The following is a 25,504-nucleotide window of genomic DNA, read 5'->3' on the forward strand; positions in this document are numbered from 1 at the left end:
TCGGGTTCGGGATCCGAACCCGATCCGAACTTCGTCCCGAACCCGAACCCCATTGAAGTCAATGGGGACCCGAACTTTTCGGCACTAAAAAGGCTGTAAAACAGCCCAGGAAAGAGCTAGAGGGCTGCAAAAGGCAGCAACATGTAGGTAAATCCCCTGCAAACAAATGTGGATAGGGAAATGAATTAAAATAAAAATTAAATAAATAAAAATTAACCAAAATCAATTGGAGAGAGGTTCCATAGCAGAGAATCTGGCTTCCCGTCACCCACCACTGGAACAGTCCATTCTCAGATATTTAGGCCCCGGCACCCAGGCAGAGGAGAGAGGTCCCGTAACAGAGAATCTGTCTTCATGTCAGCAGAGAATTAGTCTGCATGTCATAGCAGAGAATGAGGCTTCACGTCAGCCACCACTGCAACAGTCCATTGGCATATATTTAGGCCCAGCACACACACAGGCAGAGGAGAGAGGTCCCGTAACAGAGAATCTGGCTTCATGTCAGCAGAGAATCAGTCTGCATGTCATAGCAGAGAATCAGGCTTCACGTCAGCCACCACTGCAACAGTCCATTGTCATAAATTTAGGCCCAGCACCCAGGCAGAGGAGAGAGGTCCCGTAACAGAGAATCTGGCTTCATGTCAGCAGAGAATCAGTCTTCATATCATAGCAGAGAATCAGGCTTCACGTCACCCACCACTGTAAGAGTCAATTTTCATAAATTTAGGCCCAGAACCCAGGCAGAGGAGAAAGGTCCCGTAACAGACAATCTGGCTTCATGTCAGCAGAGAATCAGTCTTCATATCATAGCAGAGAATCAGGCTTCACGTCACCCACCACTGTAAGAGTCAATTTTCATAAATTTAGGCCCAGAACCCAGGCAGAGGAGAAAGGTCCCGTAACAGACAATCTGGCTTCATGTCAGCAGAGAATCAGTCTTCATATCATAGCAGAGAATCAGGCTTCACGTCACCCACCACTGTAAGAGTCAATTTTCATAAATTTAGGCCCAGAACCCAGGCAGAGGAGAAAGGTCCCGTAACAGACAATCTGGCTTCATGTCAGCAGAGAATCAGTCTTCATATCATAGCAGAGAATCAGGCTTCACGTCACCCACCACTGTAAGAGTCAATTTTCATAAATTTAGGCCCAGAACCCAGGCAGAGGAGAAAGGTCCCGTAACAGACAATCTGGCTTCATGTCAGCAGAGAATCAGTCTTCATATCATAGCAGAGAATCAGGCTTCACGTCACCCACCACTGTAAGAGTCAATTTTCATAAATTTAGGCCCAGAACCCAGGCAGAGGAGAAAGGTCCCGTAACAGACAATCTGGCTTCATGTCAGCAGAGAATCAGTCTTCATATCATAGCAGAGAATCAGGCTTCACGTCACCCACCACTGTAAGAGTCAATTTTCATAAATTTAGGCCCAGAACCCAGGCAGAGGAGAAAGGTCCCGTAACAGACAATCTGGCTTCATGTCAGCAGAGAATCAGTCTTCATATCATAGCAGAGAATCAGGCTTCACGTCACCCACCACTGTAAGAGTCAATTTTCATAAATTTAGGCCCAGAACCCAGGTAGAGGAGAAAGGTCCCGTAACAGACAATCTGGCTTCATGACAGCAGAGAATCAGTCTGCATGTCATAGCAGAGAATCAGGCTTCACGTCAGCCACCACTGCAACAGTCCATTGTCATAAATTTAGGCCCAGCACCCAGGCAGAGGAGAGAGGTCCCGTAAAAGAGGATCTGGCTTCATGTCAGCAGAGAATCAGTCTGCATGTCATAGCAGAGAATCAGGCTTCACGTCAGCCACCACTGCAACAGTCCATTGTCATAAATTTAGGCCCAGCACCCAGGCAGAGGAGAGAGGTCCCGTAACAGAGGATCTGGCTTCATGTCAGCAGAGAATCAGTCTGCATGTCATAGCAGAGAATCAGGCTTCACGTCAGCCACCACTGCAACAGTCCATTGTCATAAATTTAGGCCCAGCACCCAGGCAGAGGAGAGAGGTCCCGTAACAGACAATCTGGCTTCATGTCAGCAGAGAATTAGTCTGCATGTCATAGCAGAGAATCAGGCTTCATGTCAGCCACCACTGCAACAGTCCATTGGCATATATTTAGGCCTAGCACACAGGCAGAGGAGAGGTTCATTCAACTTTGGGTAGCATCGCAATATAATGGTAAAATGAAAATAAAAATAGGATTGAATGAGGAAGTGCCCTGGAGTCCAATAATATATGGTTATGGGGAGGTAGTTAATGTCTAATCTGGACAAGGGACGGACAGGTCCTGTGGGATCCATGCCTGGTTCATTTTTATGAACGTCAGCTTGTCCACATTGGCTGTAGACAGGCGGCTGCGTTTGTCTGTAATGACGCCCCCTGCCGTGCTGAATACACGTTCAGACAAAACGCTGGCTGCCGGGCAGGCCAGCACCTCCAAGGCATAAAAGGCTAGCTCTGGCCACGTGGACAATTTAGAGACCCAGAAGTTGAATGGGGCCGAACCATCAGTCAGTACGTGGAGGGGTGTGCACACGTACTGTTCCACCATGTTAGTGAAATGTTGCCTCCTGCTAACACGTTGCGTATCAGGTGGTGGTGCAGTTAGCTGTGGCGTGTTGACAAAAGTTTTCCACATCTCTGCCATGCTAACCCTGCCCTCAGAGGAGCTGGCCGTGACACAGCTGCCTTGGCGACCTCTTGCTCCTCCTCTGCCTTGGCCTTGGGCTTCCACTTGTTCCCCTGTGACATTTGGGAATGCTCTCAGTAGCGCGTCTACCAACGTGCGCTTGTACTCGCGCATCTTCCTATCACGCTCCAGTGCAGGAAGTAAGGTGGGCACATTGTCTTTGTAGCGTGGATCCAGCAGGGTGGCAACCCAGTAGTCCGCACAGGTTAAAATGTGGGCAACTCTGCTGTCGTTGCGCAGGCACTGCAGCATGTAGTCGCTCATGTGTGCCAGGCTGCCCAGGGGTAAGGACAAGCTGTCCTCTGTGGGAGGCGTATCGTCATCGTCCTGCCTTTCCCCCCAGCCACGCACCAGTGATGGACCCGAGCTGCGTTGGGTGCCACCCCGCTGTGACCATGCTTCATCCTCATCCTCCTCCACCTCCTCCTCATCCTCGTCCTCCTCGTCCTCCAGTAGTGGGCCCTGGCTGGCCACATTTGTACCTGGCCTCTGCTGTTGCAAAAAACCTCCCTCTGAGTCACTTCGAAGAGACTGGCCTGAAAGTGCTAAAAATGACCCCTCTTCCTCATCCTCCTCCTCCTCCTCCTGGGCCACCTCCTGTTCCATCATCGCCCTAAGTGTTTTCTCAAGGAGACATAGAAGTGGTATTGTAACGCTGATAACGGTGTCATCGCCACTGGCCATGTTGGTGGAGTACTCGAAACAGCGCAACAGGGCACACAGGTCTCGCATGGAGGCCCAGTCATTGGTGGTGAAGTGGTGCTGTTCTGTAGTGCGACTGACCCGTGCGTGCTGCAGCTGAAACTCCACTATGGCCTGCTGCTGCTCGCACAGTCTGTCCAGCATGTGCAAGGTGGAGTTCCACCTGGTGGGCACGTCGCATATGAGGCGGTGAGCGGGAAGGCCGAAGTTACGCTGTAGCGCAGACAGGCGAGCAGCGGCAGGATGTGAACGCCGGAAGCGCGAACAGACGGCCCGCACTTTATGCAGCAGCTCTGACATGTCGGGGTAGTTGTGAATGAACTTCTGCACCACCAAATTCAGCACATGCGCCAAGCAAGGGATGTGCGTCAAATTGGCTAGTCCCAGAGCTGCAACGAGATTTCGCCCATTATCACACACCACCAGGCCGGGCTTGAGGCTCACCGGCAGCAACCACTCGTCGGTCTGTTGTTCAATACCCCGCCACAACTCCTGTGCGGTGTGGGGCCTGTCCCCCAAACATATGAGTTTCAGAATGGCCTGCTGACGTTTACCCCGGGCTGTGCTGAAGTTGGTGGTGAAGGTGTGTGGCTGACTGGATGAGCAGGTGGAAGAAGAGGAGGAGGAAGCCGAGAAGGAGGAGGTGGCAACAGGAGGCAAAGAATGTTGCCCTGCGATCCTTGGCGGCGGCAGGACGTGCGCCAAACAGCTCTCCGCCTGGGGCCCAGCTGCCACTACATTTACCCAGTGTGCAGTTAGGGAGATATAGCGTCCCTGGCCGTGCTTACTGGTCCACGTATCTGTGGTTAGGTGGACCTTGCTACAGATGGCGTTGCGCAGTGCACACTTGATTTTATCGGATACTTGGTTGTGCAGGGAAGGCACGGCTCTCTTGGAGAAGTAGTGCCGGCTGGGAACAACATACTGTGGGACAGCAAGCGACATGAGCTGTTTGAAGCTGTCTGTGTCCACCAGCCTAAATGACAGCATTTCATAGGCCAGTAGTTTAGAAATGCTGGCATTCAGGGCCAGGGATCGAGGGTGGCTAGGTGGGAATTTACGCTTTCTATCAAATGTTTGTGAGATGGAGAGCTGAACGCTGGCGTGTGACATGGTTGAGACGCTTGGTGACGGAGGTGGTGGTGGTGGTGTTGGTGGTACATCCCCTGTTTGCTGGGCGGCAGGTGCCAACGTTCCTCCAGAGGCGGAGGAAGAGGCCGAGGCGGCAGCAGCAGAATAGGCCGAGGCGGCAGCAGCAGAAGAGGTAGCAGGGGGAGCCTGAGTGACTTCCTTGGTTTTAAGGTGTTTACTCCACTGCAGTTCATGCTTTGCATGCAGGTGCCTGGTCATGCAGGTTGTGCTCAGGTTCAGAACGTTAATGCCTCGCTTCAGGCTCTGATGGCACAGCGTGCAAACCACTCGGGTCTTGTCGTCAGCACATTGTTTGAAGAAGTGCCATGCCAGGGAACTCCTTGAAGCTGCCTTTGGGGTGCTCGGTCCCAGATGGCGGCGGTCAGTAGCAGGCGGAGTCTCTTGGCGGCGGGTGTTCTGCTTTTGCCCACTGCTCCCTCTTTTGCTACGCTGTTGGCTCGGTCTCACCACTGCCTCTTCCTCCGAACTGTGAAAGTCAGTGGCACGACCTTCATTCCATGTGGGGTCTAGGACCTCATCGTCCCCTGCATCGTCTTCCACCCAGTCTTGATCCCTGACCTCCTGTTCAGTCTGCACACTGCAGAAAGACGCAGCAGTTGGCACCTGTGTTTCGTCATCATCAGAGACATGCTGAGGTGGTATTCCCATGTCCTCATCATCAGGAAACATAAGTGGTTGTGCGTCAGTGCATTCTATGTCTTTCACCGCTGGGGAAGGGCTAGGTGGATGCCCTTGGGAAACCCTGCCAGCGGAGTCTTCAAACAGCATAAGAGACTGCTGCATAACTTGAGGCTGAGACAGTTTCCCTGGTATGCATGGGGGTGATGTGACAGACTGATGGGGTTGGTTTTCAGGCGCCATCTGTGCGCTTTCTGCAGAAGACTGGGTGGGAGATAATGTGAACGTGCTGGATCCACTGTCGGCCACCCAATTGACTAATGCCTGTACCTGCTCAGGCCTTACCATCCTTAGAACGGCATTGGGCCCCACCATATATCGCTGTAAATTCTGGCGGCTACTGGGACCTGAGGTAGTTGGTACACTAGGACGTGTGGATGTGGCAGAACGGCCACGTCCTCTCCCAGCACCAGAGGGTCCACTAACACCACCACGACCATGTCCACGTCCGCGTCCCTTACTAGATGTTTTTCTCATTGTTATGGTTCACCACAACAACAAATATATTATTTGGCCCAATGTATTGTATTCAAATTCAGCGGGATATAAATTTGAGGCCTAGTATTTAGGCGCTGGGTGACCGGTATGGATTTAGTGACAGAATTAGACTTGGAAATGCACAGAAGCGTGTGTGTGAAGTTATTCTGAATGACCCAATGTGCACCTTGAATATTATATACCCTTTTTGGGATAGATTTCAAATAGCTCTGATATAGCAGGAACCACTAAATTATGAAATTGCTAAATTGGGAATTGTACTTCAACCCAGAACAAAAAATGTGCTTTGACGGGCACTAAATAACTTTCCCAGCTACAACAGGACAGCGGTAACGAGAGATTTAGAGGGATTTAAATTTGAGGCCTAGTATTTAGGCGCTGGGTGACAGGTATGGGTTTAGTGACAGAATTAGACTTGGAAATACACAGTAGCGGGTGTGTGTGAAGTTATTCTGAATGACCCAATGTGCACCTTCAATATTATATACCCTTTTTGGGATAGATTTCAAATAGCTCTGATATAGCAGGAACCACTAAATTATGAAATTGCTAAATTGGGAATTGTACTTCAACCCAGAACAAAAAATGTGCTTTGACGGACACTAAATATCTTGCCCAGCAACAACAGTACAGCGGTAACGAGAGATTTAGAGGGATATAAATTTGAGGCCTAGTATTTAGGCGCTGGGTCACCGGTATGGATTTAGTGACAGAATTAGACTTGGAAATGCACAGAAGCGTGTGTGTGAAGTTATTCTGAATGACCCTATGTGCACCTTCAATATTATATACCCTTTTAGGGATAGATTTCAAATAGCTCTGATATAGCAGAAACCACTAAATTATGAAACTGCTAAATTGGGAATTGTACTTCAACCCAGAACAAAAAATGTGCTTTGACGGACACTAAATATCTTGCCCAGCAACAACAGTACAGCGGTGGGTAACGAGAGATTTAGAGGGATTTAAATTTGAGGCCTAGTATTTAGGCGCTGGGTCACCGGTATGGATTTAGTGACAGAATTAGACTTGGAAATGCACAGAAGCGTGTGTGTGAAGTTATTCTGAATGACCCTATGTGCACCTTCAATATTATATACCCTTTTAGGGATAGATTTCAAATAGCTCTGATATAGCAGAAACCACTAAATTATGAAATTGCTAAATTGGGAATTGTACTTCAACCCAGAACAAAAAATGTGCTTTGACGGACACTAAATATCTTGCCCAGCAACAACAGTACAGCGGTGGGTAACGAGAGATTTAGAGGGATTTAAATTTGAGGCCTAGTATTTAGGCGCTGGGTCACCGGTATGGATTTAGTGACAGAATTAGACTTGGAAATGCACAGAAGCGTGTGTGTGAAGTTATTCTGAATGACCCTATGTGCACCTTCAATATTATATACCCTTTTAGGGATAGATTTCAAATAGCTCTGATATAGCAGAAACCACTAAATTATGAAATTGCTAAATTGGGAATTGTACTTCAACCCAGAACAAAAAATGTGCTTTGACGGACACTAAATATCTTGCCCAGCAACAACAGTACAGCGGTGGGTAACGAGAGATTTAGAGGGATTTAAATTTGAGGCCTAGTATTTAGGCGCTGGGTCACCGGTATGGATTTAGTGACAGAATTAGACTTGGAAATGCACAGAAGCGTGTGTGTGAAGTTATTCTGAATGACCCAATGTGCACCTTCAATATTATATACCCTTTTAGGGATAGATTTCAAATAGCTCTGATATAGCAGAAACCACTAAATTATGAAATTGCTAAATTGGGAATTGTACTTCAACCCAGAACAAAAAATGTGCTTTGACGGACACTAAATATCTTGCCCAGCAACAACAGTACAGCGGTGGGTAACGAGAGATTTAGAGGGATTTAAATTTGAGGCCTAGTATTTAGGCGCTGGGTGACAGGTATGGGTTTAGTGACAGAATTAGACTTGGAAATACACAGTAGCGGGTGTGTGTGAAGTTATTCTGAATGACCCTATGTGCACCTTCAATATTATATACCCTTTTAGGGATAGATTTCAAATAGCTCTGATATAGCAGAAACCACTAAATTATGAAATTGCTAAATTGGGAATTGTACTTCAACCCAGAACAAAAAATGTGCTTTGACGGACACTAAATATCTTGCCCAGCAACAACAGTACAGCGGTGGGTAACGAGAGATTTAGAGGGATTTAAATTTGAGGCCTAGTATTTAGGCGCTGGGTGACAGGTATGGGTTTAGTGACAGAATTAGACTTGGAAATACACAGTAGCGGGTGTGTGTGAAGTTATTCTGAATGACCCAATGTGCACCTTCAATATTATATACCCTTTTAGGGATAGATTCCAAATAGCTCTGATATAGCAGGAACCACTAAATTATGAAATTGCTAAATTGGGAATTGTACTTCAACCCAGAACAAAAAATGTGCTTTGACGGACACTAAATATCTTGCCCAGCAACAACAGTACAGCGGTAACGAGAGATTTAGAGGGATTTAAATTTGAGGCCTAGTATTTAGGCGCTGGGTGACAGGTATGGGTTTAGTGACAGAATTAGACTTGGAAATACACAGTAGCGGGTGTGTGTGAAGTTATTCTGAATGACCCAATGTGCACCTTCAATATTATATACCCTTTTTGGGATAGATTTCAAATAGCTCTGATATAGCAGGAACCACTAAATTATGAAATTGCTAAATTGGGAATTGTATTTCAACCCAGAACAAGAAATGTGCTTGAACGGACACTAAATAACTCGCCCAGCTACAGCACTAGGGACAGATTTAGCTGGATATAAATTTGAGGCCTAGTATTTAGGCGCTGGGTGACCGGTATGGATTTAGTGACAGAATTAGACTGGGATATGGCCAAAAAATAAACAGACTATTGCTGGTTAAATGCACTTGGTGTGACAGCTTCACCCTGATGTAGGCTTTAGCCAAAAAACAACCACACCATTGAGGGTTAAATGCACTTGGTGACAGGCGCAGCTTGCCCCTGATTTTGTATATGGCCAAAAAATGAACAGACTATTGCTGGTTAAATGCACTTGGTGTGACAGCTTCACCCTGATGTAGGCTTTAGCCAAAAAACAACCACACCATTGAGGGTTAAATGCACTTGGTGACAGGCGCAGCTTGCCCCTGATTTTGTATATGGCCAAAAAATGAACAGACTATTGCTGGTTAAATGCACTTGGTGTCACAGCTTCACCCTGATGTAGGCTTTAGCCAAAAAACAACCACACCATTGAGGGTTAAATGCACTTGGTGACAGGCGCAGCTTGCCCCTGATTTTGTATATGGCCAAAAAATGAACAGACTATTGCTGGTTAAATGCACTTGGTGTGACAGCTTCACCCTGATGTAGGCTTTAGCCAAAAAACAACCACACCATTGAGGGTTAAATGCACTTGGTCGCAGCTTGTGCTGGCGCACCACAAGACACAAAATGGCCGCCGATCACCCCAGAAAAATGAGACTGACAAACGGTCTGTGCAGCCTAAAAACAGTGAGCAATTGAGGATCAGCAGCTCAATGATCCACAGCTGCAGATCGATCAGTTAATCAAGTCCTTTGGAGGAGTTAATCTGCCTAATCTCGCCCTACTGTCGCAGCCGCAACCTCTCCCTACGCTAATCAGAGCAGAGTGACGGGCGGCGCTATGTGACTCCAGCTTAAATAGAGGCTGGGTCACATGGTGCTCTGGCCAATCACAGCCATGCCAATAGTAGGCATGGCTGTGATGGCCTCTTGGGGCAAGTAGTATGACGCTTGTTGATTGGCTGCTTTGCAGCCTTTCAAAAAGCGCCAAGAAAGCGTCACAAAAGCGCCAAGAAAGCGACGAACACCGAACCCGAACCCGGACTTTTACGAAAATGTCCGGGTTCGGGTCCGTGTCACGGACACCCCAAAATTCGGTACGAACCCGAACTATACAGTTCGAGTTCGCTCATCCCTAATAAGAAGTCAACGTGTTTCAGGGGCGAACGGCCCCCTTCATCGGGACAATAAAACATCTATAGGCATATAGAAGTTTTATTGTCCTGATGAAGAGGGCCGTTCGCCTCTGAAACGCGTCGATTTTGAATATAAGATTGCTAATTTGGTAACATTAGAATACGTAGTCCATCAGCACCACTCGGAATGGTCTGAATTCTTCCTTCACTGCATCTTTCTTTATCCCACTAACCGCGACTCACGGAAAAGGGCACAGACCTGGGCAGCAGACGCAGATTTCCCCGCAAGCTGGATGCGAAAAATCCAACAAGGCGATCCATAGGTGTTGTGACTCATCACAACCCTATCTGGTAAGCTAAATCAGTGTATTTATATTATCAATACTTGTAAGGTTCTACACACGAGGCGCTGCCTCCTCTCCCTTCTTTTTTCATTTAAGATAAATAAGAATGAATATAAGGGTCAACTAGATGGACCGAAATGTCTTCTTCTGCCGTCAATTTGCTATGTTTCTATGTGACTATCTGTAACAATATAGTTCAACATTCAATGTTGAGAGGAACACAACCATATCAAATACTGTACAGTCATAGAACAATAAATACTCTCAAGCAACAACCAAATAACAGTACACAATATGTTAACGATAGCAAAAAAGATTAACCAACCTATGTATGAAGGACCACAGAGATGGCACCCACCCCAATGTGCATTTCAGCTGGATATTCATTGTCTGTATAGATTTTATTCACTGCACTGTGGCTTTTCAGCACTTAGTAGATCTTTTCTGTCATTCATAAGTGCAGCCCAATATTCATATTTACGGTTCAAAGGGATTTTTATTCAGTATCCAATCATAAACAATAGATACAGCCATTCACAGTGTAAGCAAAGCCAAGATACAGTTCAAAAACACAGTAATCAAGATATATGGTGAATGTCTGTGGATAATGTTCCTTGAAAAAAGATATAAACAAATGTAAGCAAGCATACAAAAGAAACACACGAAGAACTAGGAGGGAGAATGAGAGGGAAAGAAAGGGAAAGAGAAAAGCCATGCCTCTTGGCAGAAAATATAAAGCCATCAAGTCATGAAAAAAAAAAATGGCCCCAGTCAACCAAATTGTTAGAGCTGGGGAGTCTTTAAATTGGGACTAAGCGTGCCAGATGGGATAAAAGTCATGCAAGGCATTTAGAGAAATCTTACGTTCCTCCAAATATTTCAAGGTATCCACATCCTCTACCCAATGTAGTCTTGACAGGGAGTTGCTTGATCCCCACTTCCCTAGGGATCATTTGTCTCATAACAAGTACAAAGAAGCATAAGAGACCCTTCTTAATTTTCCATAAAGGACGCAGGACATATTTAGGCTACTTTCACATTAGCGGCAGTCTTCTCCGGCAGGCTGTTCCGGTATGTGAACAGCCTGCCGGATCCGTGCTGCTGCTTGTGCACACGTGCCACAGTAGGTCCGCTCCGGCCCCATCAACTATAATGGGAGCGGGCCAGAGGTTGATGGGTTCAAAAGTGTCGTAGTTTTATTCCGGCCGCCTCTCGGCATGTTTGCCGTGCTGCTTCCGGACCCCTGGCCCGCCTCCATTATAGTCAATGGGGCAGGAGTGGACCTCCGGCGGCACGCGTGCACTAGCGGCAGTGCAAAGCGGTCTACGTGTTTCGACGTAAAGTCTTAATCATGACCCGGTCGGGCTAATGTATTTTAAGAAGATGCAATGAACGTGGGGGATTTTAACCGTGGCCTGGAATTTTTTACATTTTGCACTTTGGCTGGATTTCTCCCTGGTCGGGGTGTCTGTGCATGGCCGTGGCATGTAAGGGTGAGCTGAAGTTATTTGTATGTATAATGTGCTAGGCTGTAGCAAAATTGTTACCTGAATAGGCAGTGTTAGTATAGGGTTAAAAAGTATAGAGTATGTGGGTTTTACTTATAATTGAACAAGAAAGTAACTCTGATCTATACCTTAAAGTCCTTTTGATTAACCGCTCAAGATGGAACATACTTTCTCTTTTTACCAAATCACAACCTAAAGCTGCATTTTCTCTTTTGAAATTCAGCCTGGATTTTCTGCAAACAGATCACGATTTCATGCATATCTCTACAAGCAAGATCGCACTGTAAAACACTCAGTGCATTAAGAGCTTGTGAAGTATCCCAGCATTTGATCCCCTTTGTCCACTAGGCATTACGATTTATTTTATTAGACGCTGCTATAATTTCCTTATCTTGGTCCCTAATTACTGCAGTCTGGCTTAATCTCACTCAGCAATAAAGCTGTTTGCCTTCCGAACCTACTATCATGTCACTGCTGATAAATGACTCCCTCTGGCTAAAGGAGCACAGATAAAATACGCTTGGTCCATGTGATACTCGGCTGAGCTAAATGAAGTCTAATGTGTGTTCATGTGTGCTACTAAGCATATTATATATTATTCATACTTGCCAGCGTTACATGCCAAACAAGTAGAGCCAAGCCTTCCACAACACATTATTCAAAGCGTTCTCTCGTATTGTCTTGCCCATGCAATTTATTATTTTAATACAAAAAGATTGGAGTTTTTATTCCACATGTACATACAGTAATAGGCACATATAATATTTTATTACCCGCTATTCTTAATAAGAAGACGATGATTCTTCTGAACAAATGAAATGAAAATATAACCTATAATGTTATCAACGCTAGGCATTATGTAAATGTAAGATAAGTGTGATACTACAGTAGAATATCGATATTTGTGTATATTACAATGCTGCCTCTAGAAGCCCAATTTTCCAATGTAATTTTTTGGGGGGGATGCTTCACTTTGTATATTATATTCTTTGTATTATATGTATGCCATATTTGCATATTGAGGTTCCTGCAAAGCCACCTTAATTATAGAGAACAATCTTGTAAGAAAAATCTTGTAGCATACTTAGGCTAGTTTCACATCTACGACAGCAATTCCGGCAGAGAATTCTCTGGATCCGGCATTGCCGGACGAAACCGGAATGTCCACCGGCCCTATTAACTATTAGCAATCTGGCAAAAATGGCATGCTGCGGTTTGTGTCCGGCCGATTCCTGGCATTCTCTGCCGGAACTGCCGTCTGGATCACAATACCGTAGATGTGAAAGTAATCTAACTGTTCTGAAGGTATGTGGATTAAACTCTTCAGCGCCCAGTCATGTGATGCTCCTTTTCTGAAAATTCAGTTGCCACTGACGTTTCATCCTTTACCGGGTGCCCAGTCTGAGCTATGGGTGGGAAGCCACCTTCGCTGTGGACAGGGCCAGAACTATTCCTCTTCCTGGTGCATGTCGATTATATGAAATGTTCAACTGATGGTGGTACCACTTGGGGGTTAAAGTGGCACTCCTGGCAAATTCTGAAGTTGTTAAATCATACCACTGGGTTCATTTAAAATATCATAGTTATTTTTTCTCTGGTTTGAAAAATGCTCTGAAATCAAGAGCAATAACAACTAATGCTGCACATTGCTAAATTTGCATCATTGCTCATGAAAACCACACTCTTTTGTGACATCAGTGATTGTTCTGCAGCTTTTAGCTGACGCTGTTCAGCATTAGCTTCATGTTCCTCCCACCTCCCACATATTAGTAGTAGCCACTAATGCTTCCTTTCAGCTGCAGCTATCTGAGTGGATTACCTATTAAACTAACACCATAGCCCACCTTTAAATGGACATAAACTAATCTAGGGACGATGTGCAGTACCCCATACCAGAAGACTTGAAAACTCTTCTTTTTTTGTAATATTATTTAATGTCATTTAATATGTTAATACCTTCTGATGTACCAGCATATCTCTATATGGCTCAGTTGAGGTTAAAGGGGTTCTCCGCTTTCCCTATACTGACCTAGGCTTATGGTGCCTGACTGCTGGTGTAATACCCCAGAGTGATGTATTATAATGACTGATGTCCCAAAAGAGTGTGGTTTCCATAAGCAATGATGCAAATTTAGCAATGTGCAGCACTAGTTGTTATTGCTCTTGATTTCAGGAAATATTACTTTGCTGAGAGAGTAGTGGATGCATGGAATAGCCTTCCTGCAGAAGTGGTAGCTGCAAATACAGTGAAGGAGTTTAAGCATGCATGGGATAGGCATAAGGCCATCCATCATATAAGATAGGGCCAGGGGCTATCCATAGTCAGGGCCGGTGCAAGGATTTTTGCCAACACAAGCGAAGCTACATTTTGGCGCCCCCCCACCCACGCTTTTCCTCTCTGTGGTCCTGGTATCTTCTCTCTGATTCAGACAATGGCTTGTTTAAGGACCATATTTTTCACCCTCTAAGACAAACCTAGGTTTTAGAGGAGGATAATAAGAAAAAAATATTTTCCATTACACCTCAGGTCAGACCAGCAATCAGACCCCCAATGTTGGTCAGACCTCAGCTCACAGCCCCAATCAGACCCCCAATGTTGGTCAGACCTCAGCTCACAGCCCCACTCAGACCCCCAATGTTAATCAGACCTCAGATCAGAACCCCATGTCAGACATCATCCCCCAGCCATCAACCCACAATGTCAGCCATCAGACCCCCATGTCACATTTCTCCCCCTCCATGTCACATTTTTCCGCCCTCCCCCAGGGTGCGCCCTAAGGCGGCCGCTTGGTCTGCCTTATGGTAGCACCGGCCCTGTCCATAGTATTCAGTATATTGAGCAGAGTAGATGTGCCAAATGGTTCTTATCTGCCGACACATTCTATGTTTCTATGATGTTACCACTACTGCACCCTGCGACTATCTCTAATGGGCTAGTATAATGTCATCCTATGTATGTCTTTCCAGCTCCTCCACAATGTGCACTCGTAATCTTGTTATGTAACTGTTTATTGTTTATCGTTGGCCTTGTCTGGAAGTAATCTAGGTGATGGGTGTCTGAGTTATAGTCTCTCACCTGCAGCATGGTCTGTAAAGCTCTGGCTTGCTGGTCACTTCATTGACTGTAAATTCTGTAACATTGAACATATCTGTAGTTTTGGTATTCTTGCAGTCTCTCTGGAGTAGTGGTCTCACAGTAGATCTTTTGTTGATCCCCAAGACCTTTGAAGTAGGAGCTCTTAACTGTGCTTCCTCTCTCCACACTAACTAAACTAGAACTGCCTCTCCTGGCAGGAAATGGGACCAGCCCACTCCTACCAAGAGGGGGGTGCAGGGTGGTTAACCCTGTCCCCGCCAACCATACCTCTTAATACTTCAATAACATAACATATAGAAATTCCAGATGCCCCAGGTCTGATGTACTGCACTCACTCCCCAGAGAACTAGGCCTTCAGCTCTAGAGAACCACTATCTCAGAGATCTACAAAAAGGAAACCATCTCTATGTACTTCACAGTACTCTAGGAAAAGAGAAAGGAAAGAACTAAAAGGTCCAGAATCTGCACAGCCGAGCACTGGTGGTAGTCAGTAAGGAATTTGCTGTTTAAAGCTGAGTTACTTATAATATATATATTTTTATATATATATATATATATATATATAGAAAAGGAAAAGTCCAGCGGGAGCACCAACCCAGGTGTGGGTGCAAAGTCCAACGTGGGGTAACGGCAATCCCCAATAATATAAGCAGAAGAAGTAGGACTGCACTCCAAAATAGTGGTGGAAGTAAAAGATTTTTTTCACCCATAATGTGGCAAATCTTGCGACGTTTCAGCTCATACGAGCCTTCCTCAAGCTTGAGGAAGGCTCGTATGAGCTGAAACGTCGCTAGATTTGCCACATTATGGGTGAATAAAATCTTTTACTTCTACCATTATTTTGGAGTGCAGTCCTACTTCTTCTGCTTATATATATATATATATATATATATATATATATACACACACACAGTATATATATATAAATATATATATATATAAATATATATAATATATAAAGCTGAGTGTACGTATGTACTGTATGTATGTCAGCTAAAGGAATCCGCACCGTTGCATTTGCAATTACAATATTTGGCACACAGGTACATCAGGTGTCCAGAAGGTTTTAGACCGGGTCTCAGCTCTCTAGCACGTACCTGTAACGGACCGTTTCAGCAGACAAGGGGTTAAAATCCATTTAGGCGATATGCCCCTTTCCGAGAGACAGGCACAGCTACTGCAGAACACCAACCTCCCGAACTGGATACAAAATAGCACTCCAAACTGGAACCTCGCAAATAGCTGTCAGCAGACGAACAGGAAAAGCGTACAGTCAGCTTACACTCCTGGCAATCAGTCTCCAACAGCATACAGGGAATCCCCCCAATAACGAGACAAGGCTCCGTCTTGAGGGTCAGCAGTGGTCTGATGTGCTGGCACACCCAGCCTGGTTTTTATTACAGTTGTTATATACAGATATAACCTGCAAATACAGGTCCGCCCACAGGGTTTTGAAATACAACCAATCAGTAATTTACAACACATACAATGTAAATACAGCAACCAATCGTTCACACCCTCAGAGGATCAGAAGGGAGACTGCGACACAGGACAGATACAACATATCCCCACATTGCATCATGGTTTCCTCCTCTCTGTCCCGGAGACAACCGAAGGCAATCCAATTATCTCTCAGAACAAAGGGAGATCACCAATACACATGTGGAGACAACAGGACAGACATCACCATTTAAACACACAATGGCACACCCCCACAGCAAACACAGACATTTAACATATCCCCAGATAGCTCAAGTCTGAGTGCATATCATTAGGTGAATGGCACTCAGAATACACAAATACAATAATATTAGCTATCTGGGTACCCTCACATAACATACAATTTAACCGAACGCATAATAACATAAAATACAATCCCACAGACAGATTTAAGCTGTGCGGCCGGTCTGTCTTCTCCTTTAAAGTTACTATGGACCATAATCCTGAGGCAAGAGGCTTTTAAACAGCCCTCTCCAAAACCCAGTGGCGAGGTTGGTTTCGCCACAGTACCGTTTCTGAGATATTCCCCAAAAATGCAAATATGGCACCATTAAATAACCTAGATTAGCCAAAAGAAGCCTGCAGGTCTTTCTCCTCATATCCCAACTGCCATACACACGGTCACATGACCCTTATCAGCCAATAGAAGCTTGCAGGCCCTTAGTCTCCACATGCACACAGTTTTACACCAGGTTTCCATAACAACCCAGCCATTTTTCTTCACTGCTGTAGGTCAGCTTTAAAGGGGCAGGGCACTGTGGATGACACTGTTAAGGGAGCCGACTGCTCTGGAGGTCACAGTTAAGGGGGTAGACAGCTGTGGAGGTCACAGTTAAGGGGACGGTCTGCTATGGAGGTCAATGTTAAGGGGCAGATTGCTGTAGAGGCCACTGTTTAGGGGCGGTGTGTTTTGTAAATCACTGTTAAGGAGATGGGGTACTGTGGAGGTCAATAATAAAGGGGTGGTCTCTGAGGAGGTCTCTGTTAAGGGGGCAGGGAACAGTGGAGGTCACAGTTAAGGGGACGGTCCGCTATGGAGGTCAGTGCTAAGGTGCGGGGTGCTGTAGAGGTCACTGTTAAGGGGACAGGGTGTTGTGGAGGTCACATTTTAAGGGAATGGAGCTCTGTGGAAGTCACTGTTAAGGGGGTGGGTTATTGTGAAAATCACTGTTAAGAAGACGGGGTACTGTGCAGGTCACTAATAAAGGTGCAGCTGCTGTGGAGGTCACTGTTAAATGGGAATGTGCTGTGGATGTTACTGTTAAGGGGACATATTTACTATTTTTTACCCCTGGAAACAGATGTAAAAGCTGAATGAAAACTACACCAGTCAGGGGCCAAAATGAATCATTCTGTAAAGCCTGACCCGTTTACACACTTCCTCACTGAGGCAGGCTGTGGCATATACAACATCTGATATCCAGCAAGAAGCAGGACATGTAGACAAAAAGTTGGACAATGCTGGTGTGATCAACCTAATAATATCAAGGATAATATTTATTATGAATTTTTTCCTATAGGGATCTTGCTAAGTAGATTAAGGCACTCTTGTTTAGTCTGAGTAGAGTAGATGCCTCATGTATCGTTTGGCTCATGGTTAGCGATTAGCGAATCGAAGCTGACGAAAAAATTTAATTTCCTCGCGCTTCATGGTAACAAATCACATTTTTTCCTTGCCCCATGTGTGAGGACATGGGGCAAGGAACTCTGGGAAGGCGGGCTCACCCACAATGCCATGCATGTATCCAATCAGCAGCCAGCCAGCCCTGTGATGTCACAGCCCTATAAATAGCTGCAGCCATCTTAGAATCTGCCATTTACCAGTGCAGGGAGAGACTTCTGCAGGCGCTAGGGACAGTGATAGAAAAAATTTCAATTACAGGGAAAGATTATTCAAGGTGTGGGGAAAGGATAGGGAGAAATCAATCCACATCATTTATATTGAACAGGGTACATTCGTGGAGGTGACAGCCTGGGTAATAGGAACAATCCTATTACACCTTGCAGCAATGGCTGGGGATCCAAATTGCCATCCCTTTGGAATGATATGGATTTCTGCACAAATTGGTCATAAAATGTTATCTGATCTTCATCTAAGTCATAACAATAGACAATCACAGTCTGCTTAAACTAATAACACACAAAGAATTAAATGTTACCATGTTTTTATTGAACACACCATGCAAACATTCACAGTGCAGGTGGAAAAAGTATGTGAACCCTTGGATTTAATAACTGGTTGAACCTCTTTCGGCAGCAATTACTTCAACCAAACATTTCCTGTAGTTGCAGATCAGACATGCACAACGGTCAGGAGTAATTCTTGACCATTCCTCTTTACAGAACTGTTTCAGTTCAGCAATATTCTTGGGATGTCTGGTGTGAACAGCTTTCTTCAGGTCATGCCACAGCATCTCAATCGGGTTGAGGTCAGGACTCTGACTGGGCCACTCCAGAAGGTGTATTTTCTTCTGTTTAAGCCATTCTGTCGCTGATTTACTTCTATGCTTTGGGTCGTTGTCCTGTTGCAACACCCATCTTCTGTTGAGCTTCAGCTGGTGAACAGATGGCCTTAAGTTCTCCTGAAAAATGTCTTGATAAACTTGGGAATTCATTTTTCCTTCGATGATAGCAATCCGTCTAGGCCCTGACACAGCAAAGCAGCCCCAAACCATGATGCAGCATTGTTTTTTTTTGGACAGCAGTGGCTTCCTCTACGGTATCCTCCTCTGAAATCCATTCTTGTTTAGTGTTTTACGTATCGTAGATTCGCTAACAGGGATGTTAGCATATGCCAGAGAGTTTTGTAAGTCTTTAGCTGACACTCTAGGATTCTTCTTCACCTCATTGAGCAGTCTGCGCTGTGCTATTACAGTCATCTTAACAGGACGGCCACTCCTAGGTAGAGTAGCAGTAGTGCTGAACTTTCTCCATTTATAGACAATTTGTCTTACTGTGGACTGATGAACAGCAAGGCTTTTGGAGATACTTTTATAACCCTTTCCAGCTTTATGCAAGCCAAGAATTCTTAATCGTAGGTCTTCTGAGAGCTCTTTTTGGCGAGGCATCATTCACATCAGGCAATGCTTCTTGTGAAAAGCAAACCCAGAACTGGTGAGTGTTTTTTTATAGGGCAGCTGTAACCAACACCTCCAATCTCATCTCATTAAATGGACTCCAGTTGGCTGACACCTCACTCCAATTAGCTCTTGGAGATGTCATTAGTATAGGGGTTCACATACTTTTTCCACCTGCACTGTGAATGTTTACATGGTGTGTTCAATAAAAACATGGTAACATTAAATTCTTTGTGTGTTATTAGTTTAAGCAGACTGTGATTGTCTATTGTTGTGACTTAGATGAAGATTAGATCATATTTTATGACGAATTTGTGTAGAAATCCATATCATTCCAAAGGGTTCACATACTTTTTCTTGCAACTGTATCTGTTGAAAAGCCTGTTGTGTTCTGTAAAAGTATAAAAAAACTAGGGCCTAATTGCCCTTGTGAGGTGCAGTGCTATACTCTAAAGCCCAGTTTGCCGTGTATTAATGGCAAAATAAAAATATATTTGCCGTCCTGCTTTGCTCTTATCTATTGAAAATCCTGTTGTGTTCTGTAAAAGTATAAAAAAAAGGTGCAGTGTTATACTCTTAAGCCCAGTTTGCTGTGTATTACTGGCGAAATAAAAATATATTCACCGTTCATCATTGCACTTATCTGTTGAAAAGCCTTTTGTGTAAAAATAGAAAGAAATTAGGGCCTAATCGCCCTTGTGCGGTGCAGTGAGATATTTGACAGCCCAGTTTGCCGTCTATTACTGGCGAAATAAAAATATATTCGCCGTTCATCGTTGCACTTATCTGTTGAAAAGCCTTTTGTGTAAAAAAAAACCAGGGCCTAACTGTCGTTCTGCGGTGCAGTTATATGTGGTGAAAATTTTTTGTGGGATGGACCGAATTACGTAGTGGTGAAATTTGGGGCTTTTTTGGGGAAAATTGATGAGTGGTAGTAGACTTTCTTCTGTATGAACTTCCATTATACTTTCATTAATGACATTTTTTATTTCAACCAATTTTTCTTCTCGAAAATTGATGGGTGATTGTACACCTCCTTTTGTGGTATGGCCCGAATTATGTCGTCATGGGTCCTGCAGTAAACATAATGAAAACGCTGATGACAACACACCAGCAGACTTTGCCTTTACCATCTATTCGCAATTAAATCAAGCAGCTTCACTAAGTTTAAAACATTTATGTGTTTTTATCTGCTCTGCTCTGTCTACATTCGATCTCCACAGCACACAAGACATGACAGGAGGACCTCTGCTTTGGAGTCCAAGTCCAGTTTCTTAAGATCAGGAATTCCATCAGAATTGTGTGTAACAAACTTGCTCCCTGTGCAAAGCCATAACAAAAGGACTCTGTATGCATACACATCAGAGGAAGCTGAAGCTGGTTGCCCCAATTTTTATTCAGGAGCAGTAAACAGCGGGAAGCAAATAGAGGTGGCTAAACTCCGCTGCTCTGTATATCTTGTGAAGTTAATGTCTCCAGCAATGCCCCTCTCGCAATTTACAGCAAATACATTATTTTCATGTAGAGATCCAAGAATTATGTTGGAGGCATGTAGTGTATGCAAGTCATGTGTGAACCCTCTTAATTAAGGGCCTACTTGCCATTCAGCAGTACAGTTATATGTGGTAAAGCCCTTTTTGCTGTGAAATTTTTTATGTGACTGGCTTTTTTTCGGAAAATTTATGGGTAAATGTACACCTCCTTTTGCGGTATGGGCTGTAGAACTTAGTGGTGAAATTCTTTATGTGACACTGGCTTTTTCTCTGAAAATGTATGGGTGAATGTACATCTCCTTTTGCGGTATGGAACGACTTACTTAGTGGTGAAATTCTTTATGCGAAAAGTGGCTTTTTTTCGAAAAATGTATGGGCGAATGTACATCTCCTTTTGCGGTATGGAACAACTTACTTAGTGGTAAAATTCTTTATGTGACACTGGCTTTTTTTTTGAAAATGTATGGGTGAATGTACACCTCCTTTTGCGGTATGGACTGAAGTACTTATTGGTGAAATTCTTTGTGTGACACTTTTTTTAATTTTTAATTATGGGTGATTGTACACCTCCTTTTATAGTATGGGCCGAATTACGTAGTGGTGAAATGTGTTAAGTGAAATGGGCTTTTTTAGGGAAAATTGATGGGTGACTGTACACCTCCTTTTGCTGTATGGGCTGAATTCAGCAGTGTTGAAATTTTAGCAAGTAAACTCCGCTGCTCTGTAGTTCTTGTGAAGTCAATGTCTCCAAATATGCCCCTTGAGCGATTTACACCAAATACATTATTTTCATGTAGAGATCCAAGAATTATGGAGGCATGTAGTGTATGCAAGACATGTGCGACCCCTCTCATCACTCTCACGCTGTTCTGCACCTGGTTTGCCTGGGTGAACACAGTCACACAGGGGAGGAACTGCTCCATGTCCTTCAGCAAAAAATCGAATCCTGGCTTTCTCCACAACAACTGAAAATCAGAACCATGGTGACCGACAACGGGAAGAACATGGTGTCGGCGCTGTGTCAAGGATGGCTGAGCCATGAGCCCTGCATGGCATCTGTGTTCAAGAGGTTCCTGAAGTCTTACACCCATCTGCAAGACATCCGAAAAATGTCCAGGAAACTTTGCATGCACTTCAGCCACTCGTACACCGCAAAGCACACCCTCCTTGAGCTGCAGCGACAGAACGGCATCCCCCAACATAGGCTGATATGCAACATTTCCAACCATTGGAATTCCACCCTCCATATGTTGGACCGACTGTGCGAACAGAGAGAGGCCATAAACAATTTATTGATGATCCAAGCAGACAGGAGTAGTCCCCTGTGTAACTTTGATGTAACTTCCAGTGTCAGCCAGTGTCAGCTCATGTGTGACACTGCCGTTTGCTCAGGCCCTTTGAGAAGGCCACGTTATTTTTCAGTTGCCAGGACTAAGGGATGAACGATGTAATTCCACTGCTTCATGTCCTGGAACAGATGCTGGTAAATCTGGCTAGTCAGGGGACTGGAGACGTGGCGCATTGAAAGATGGCGGCAGAGTTTGATACGTTTGTCTGTCAATATCTCTGTTTACAGTCAGTGAACGGGAACATAATTTATCGCAAGAATATGCAAACACCAACCGATGGGGGTGTTAACTGCCAGAAGTAGGTCATCGGCACAAAGGAGCAGTCATTTTCACAGCTCAAGGTATCCTCCTGGAAGCTTGACCTCTGCACGTCGATGGTCTGCATTGCGAAGCTTGTCTAAAAGAAAAATCCTGCAGTGTACCCCCTTGGAGGAAACTCTTGATCCAGCACAGGCTGCTTTTCTCCTTCAAAAACAATGTACTCAGTACAGCAAGACACCGATGTATAATTTCTCATACACCAGACTGAAAGAGTATTCCAAGCACCTGTCTGCCCGCATAGCTGCCAAGAAGCAGAAGGGTCTTGCCATTGAAGTGGGCTCAGAGCTGAACCTAAAAGCCACATTTTCCTGTTTATCTGGAAAGGAGAGAGATACACTGGCTGTGCTCATACAGATTTCATCAAAGCCTCCACTCACCAATGCAAGCACAGAGGACTGGATTGTGTGGACAAGTTGGTTCTGCAGGACATACACAGAGGACGATCTATTGGAGGTGTTACCAAAGACATTTATTTGCCTCCCGCTCTTCCTGTATAACGGCTCCAAGGCACTCACGGCTATTGTAGGGGCGTGGTTCCAAAGATACTTTGACTGTTGTTTGGGTAAGCTGGTGATCAGTTCTCAGGACCTTACTTGGCTACCAGCAATGTGGACTGGGTATGAAGTGTCTGAATCATTGTCGGCTTGGCCACAGAGCTTGTTTTCTCTGTGCCTGTTGAACCTTGCATGGATATTTCTTATGCCATCCTTGCAGAGGACTTCAAGACTTTATGGAATGATATTCATAAATCAAAGGACCAGGTCACGTTGGAGGAAGTGGACTATTTATTCCCATGTCTTTATTCACATTTCTTCAGACACTTTAGAATCGACTTATCAGCAACCCAGCTCGTCACAGAATGAGCTGGAGTCGGCTTGTTTGCTGGTCTGTCCTCCAGTTATCAGCCATAACCCCATACATTTTTTGATCTGTATGCATTATAATCATGGTCACCCCGACACTGGTCGTTAATCCATTCTTGTTGATGAAGCACTTCGTTTTTACAGTTTGTCTTTTAAATCTTGTGGTTTCGCCCCATCTGTGTTGTATTTTATGTGTTAATATCCTGCTTGTTAAATAAACGTTTTTTCTCCCCTGTTTAAAAATAAATAAATTGGCTTGGGATTTGGTAGTCAAAAGCGGGAGTGGGTACAAAACAAACAAGACATGCAACTATTCTGTTCACCTGTCATCTCTGTTGTTTTTTGGGCATTAGCAATACTAAAGGATTACTGACCAAATGCTGACTGAGTGAAGGCAGATGCTCCACAGACAGGATCCGTTTTTTGGGGGTTATTGTTCTGATGGATCAGAGGAAGGGCAAATTAATCAGCGACGTCAACACAAACTTACTGCTGACACCCTCTCCACTGTGTCGGGGGGCTCTATTTGTATAAGCGTTTAATAGAACAGGTTCTGTAGACATCTATGTGGAATTCAGCTGATGACGGTGTAAAAGGAGTGCGCTTCTTCTTGGTGCTAACATCGACCTGTAAGGCTGAGTTCATACTTGAGTTATTTGGTCAGTTTTGGCCTCGTGACTGCCCAAATAAGTGAAGTGTGCAGTAATTCTAAGTGTGACGCCTGTCATTTGCATGTCATACGGACTCACAGTATTATTTCACTACCACAGCAGACTCCCTATGCATGTTACTGCAAGGCACAGTGTTCTACACCACTATAAAGGCTCTCTGCAGCCAGGAATTTATTCGGATCAAAGCAAATTTTTCAAAAAAACTAGGCGAACCGGCGAAAAATTTGCTCATCTCTAGTCATGGTGACATTTATAGCAAGGCCAATGTGATTTGCCCATTTACCATAGTCAACAGCAGGTAGAGCTATCCCAATTCATTTTCCTGACTGAAGAAATGTATGTGAGAAAAAAACCAGCACTGCTGTATTCCAAATTGGTCACTTTATTGGAAGAAAAGACACTCAAGGAATAAAAAACATAACCTTTTTGACGCATTTTGGGCACCCAGGCCCTTTGTCAAAAGAATGACATGATCATGAAAAACTGGAGTTAAAATACATGTTAGAAAATAGATTTACCTATCAAGAGAAGACACGTCATCAACAGGTGGGAGTAAACCTGGTGTTAAATTAGCTCCAAGGTAATAGGCATCTGTGGATGGAATGGGCTTCAACAATTGTTCAGCACAAGTGAATAGAACACTGTTCAGACACACACAGGATGCATTATCAACACCATTGAAAAGATACTAGAAATAACGATGGTAAATTAATATATGTATAATTTCCAACATCAAAAATAATAAATAACATCCTGTCTCCTATTTAAACCTGTTGGAAATCTAGTCTCAAGCATATTATTTCAAAAGGTTTCCCTTGCCAATAACATTTTTCCTGTGATCATCCTCTCTGTATGATTTAAAGCGAACCTGTCATCAACTTTATTCTGACCTCGCTGAGGATAGCATAAAATAGTGACAGAAGTGCTGATCTCAGTGATGTGTCACTCATGAGCTAAACGTAAGTGGTTGCTGAGACCCAGCATCATAATCATTGCAGCCCAGGCCTTGGAAAGAGTCAAATCTACCTGAGAAGAGTCCTGGTTATACATAATCTCCTGCTCTCCCGCCCATCTGCTGCTGATTGGCAGTTCTCTCCTAGAGAGAAAGGGAGACAACTAGGTAGAAGACTGTCAGCCATCAGCAGGTGGGCGAGGAGAGCAGGAAGTCATGAATAACCAGGACTCTTCTCAGGTGGATGTGCATCCCACGTACTGCATTCTACAAGAGGTGCAGCAGATGAGGTACACAACTTATTTCGTATTGCAATTAATATAAGAGGATATTTTATAACTGATGTTAGTTTTATATTATGAAAAGGTTTCTGTTGTTTCTCTTGATAGGTAAATTTATTTTCTAACATGTATTTTATTTAACTCCAGCTTTTCATGATCATGCCATTCTTTTGACAAAGGGCCTGGGTGCCCGAAACACATCAAGAAGGTTATGTTTTTTTATTGCTTTAGTGTTTTTTCTTCCAATAAAGTGACCAGTTTGGAATACGGCAGTGCTGTTTTTATTCTCACTTGGATTCAAGAGTCTCTACTCACCGTGACACTCCGAAAGCCTTGTGGATATTGTGGTTCTC

General features: G+C 44.4%; 1 pseudogene; it reads left to right on the forward strand.

Moving 5' to 3' along the window:
• Nucleotides 1–22,339: 22,339 nt before the first annotated feature.
• LOC122931561 lies at nt 22,340–23,247 on the forward strand (annotated as a pseudogene).
• The last annotated feature ends 2,257 nt before the right edge of the window (nt 23,248–25,504 follow it).

The sequence above is a fragment of the Bufo gargarizans genome, chromosome 3 (assembly GCF_014858855.1).
Source record: "Bufo gargarizans isolate SCDJY-AF-19 chromosome 3, ASM1485885v1, whole genome shotgun sequence".
NCBI lineage: Eukaryota > Metazoa > Chordata > Amphibia > Anura > Bufonidae > Bufo > Bufo gargarizans.